This window comes from Triticum aestivum, chromosome 2A (assembly GCF_018294505.1).
Source record: "Triticum aestivum cultivar Chinese Spring chromosome 2A, IWGSC CS RefSeq v2.1, whole genome shotgun sequence".
Taxonomy (NCBI): Eukaryota; Viridiplantae; Streptophyta; class Magnoliopsida; order Poales; family Poaceae; genus Triticum; species Triticum aestivum.
In genome coordinates this window covers 397,115,830-397,118,652 of record NC_057797.1, presented here as the reverse complement: position 1 = coordinate 397,118,652, position 2,823 = coordinate 397,115,830, and positions in this window count along the sequence as shown.

Sequence of the window (2,823 nt, the reverse complement as noted above, 5' to 3'; positions counted from 1 at the left end):
GAAGCAAAGATTCATATAATACAAGACGCTCCAAGCAAACTCATGATATGTGACGAATAAAAATGTAGCTCCAAGTAAAATTACCGATGGTTGTTAGAAGAAAGAGGGGATGCCTTCCGGGGCATATCCAAGCTTAGTTGCTTGGTTCTCCTTGAATATTTCCTTGAGGTGCCATGGGCATCCCCAAGCTTAGGCTCTTTTCACACTACTAGGGAAAACCTTATACATAGAATGTTACCAGTAGCGCTTGTTAAAATGAGGCGCTACTGCTACTTAGCAGTAGCGGGTCTGCTAGAACGGCGCTACTGTTACCCGCTTAGCAGTAGCACGGCAGGAACAGAACGCGCTACTACTATAATTGCCACACCATTCCCGACGTGCTAGGTATAATAGTAGCGCCCTTCTATGAACAACGCTACTACTATGGATTTTAGCAGCAGTGCGTTTTGCCTCCCCACGCTACTGTTAAAGCTATTTTCTCCTAACCCCCCGGGCGGCCTGATACCCTCTCCTCTGCTTCCTCCCCCAATTCTCCTCTACTATTCCTCGTCGCCTCCGCCTCGCCGCCGTCTCCCCGACCCCGCCTCACCTCCGCCTCGCTGCCGTCTCCCCCGACCCCGCCTCGCTGCCGTCTCCCCCGACCCCGCCTCGCTGCCGTCTCCCCCGACCCCACCTCGCCGCGCCTCGGTGTCGCCGTCTTCCCCGACCCCATCTCTCTCCCCGCCCTCTGTAAGCACTCTCCCCTTCCAATCCCTCTTCTCTTCTTAGTATGAACCCTAGCTATTTAGTGCTAGTTAGTATGAACCCTAGGCTATTTTTAGTGCTAGTTAGTTAATTACTTATATGGTATTTAGGGCAGTAGTTCCTAGGTACTAATTAGTTAGTAAGAACTAGGTAGTAATTAGGTATTATTTTATTTTTATTTATAGTAAGTTTATTTTTAGTAAGAACTAATTTCATTAATAGATCTCGTTAGTAAGAACTTGTTGCTATTTTTTTAGTTAAAGCAACTTTTCTCACATCGACGTGGACGATGCCTATCCCGCATCCTCGTCGTCGAGTCGGTGGAGGACGACACCTGCTTGACCAGATGGGCCATGTCCGGGACTGGGCTCCGCTGGGGTGGTACTGGGAGGCGCTACCTATCGGGGGCGCAGGTTGGTGAGGAGCCAGCCTGTCGTTGACCCGAACCTTCTTTGGTGGCGGTCGCGTGGGCCAGTGACGGTCCAGAGGCTCGAGGACTCCACGAAGGTGGTGAGTCACCGTGTCAGTGAGGAGGACGCGCACGTCCGTCGCTACTTGTTTGCGTTGGAGCACAGGTTCTCCAATACCTGGCAGGTTCTCCAGGGATCTCACTGGAGCTATGATCCCGTGATGGTTCCTTCTCTGTGGGTGTCCACCGCCCGCGCCGATACCCGTCGTGTGCTAGGGTTTTAGTTGTATTAGTGATGTTATATGTATGACACTATTTGGGATGTATTAGTGATAATATTCGACGATGTACGGACGCATGAGATGATTTACTTTTGCTTATTGAATGCATGCTAATTTGAGTCCTATAAGATATTTTGAAATGTATATCTTGTGTTGCTCAATATCCAAGTGGCCGGTCATGTTTGCAGGTTACACCTCCGAGTGGCCTATGTTTTGCCGGAGTGTTGATTCATTTCCGTTCCGGCAAATTTCAGGCGCTCGATATGTCCTATTTTAGCAAAGGTCATGCCGGATTTTTCCGTGAATTTTGGCATGACTTGTGCCAGAATATGTAGGAAATATCGAGTGCCCCGGATTTGTGTGTTGAGTATCCTGGTAGTTGTCTTCGATCGATTTTCAATTAATGTTTTAACTATGAACATAGGAAATGTCTGATGACGAAAAGGATTTTGGTATTTGCAAATACTGCGAAGACGAGCGCGGCCTGTGCGACGGAATCTTCCTAGATGATGATAGGCGCTTCAGCATCAAGCTGGACGAGAACTTCGAAGTGGATACAGTAAGTCACAACGACAAGTCTTTTTTCGTAATTAAGCATGACATCTGCTTTGCTTCAACTTATATTTTTTTTACTATTGTACTAGCGTATCCCCTGCCATGCAAGAATTTTTGTATTGGATAAGATAGGTTTCAGTCATACTTTGGAGGTAAAGAAAGTTTACTTGAAGACCGAGCCTGGTTATATTTTCCACGCAAAATTATACAATTCAGACGACTACACCTATTTTGGATGCAAAACATGGCGAGCACTATGCAAGACTTATGCATTTGAGCCTGATATGGTTATCACCTTTGATATTCGTCCGGAAGATGATATTGAAGGTAATACCGACATCTGGGTCGATGTGCAGACGCCTCTAGTTATACCATTATGTAAGTTTCTCAATCATATTTATGTCTTCGATATTGTTTATTCAAAAATATTAGACAACTAATTTGTATTGTCAGCTTATTTCGGTGCAAGCAAACATGTCCAGGGCTTGGTAGACAGGACCTACTACTGTCCCGAGGCTGAACTCAACTGCGAGGAGCTAAGCCATTATGTTTCATGGCTTGAGGATCTTGATACTGTCAAGACAAATTTTCTTCCTGCATTTAGAAATGTTAGTACTGAAAACGTGCGACCAATAGTGTTCGTAATGAACTACGGTCACATCTATTTAGGAAGGATGGTAAGAGTTTTACTATTTTTCCTCAGTGCATCTTTTCCATACATTATTTTTGAAGCTAAACTTCATTGCTAAGTATGTTACCATACGATGTTCTTCAACAGGGACTCCCGATGAATGTTGTGCCTTATGGGTTCGAGACTAAAGGTACTATGAGTAT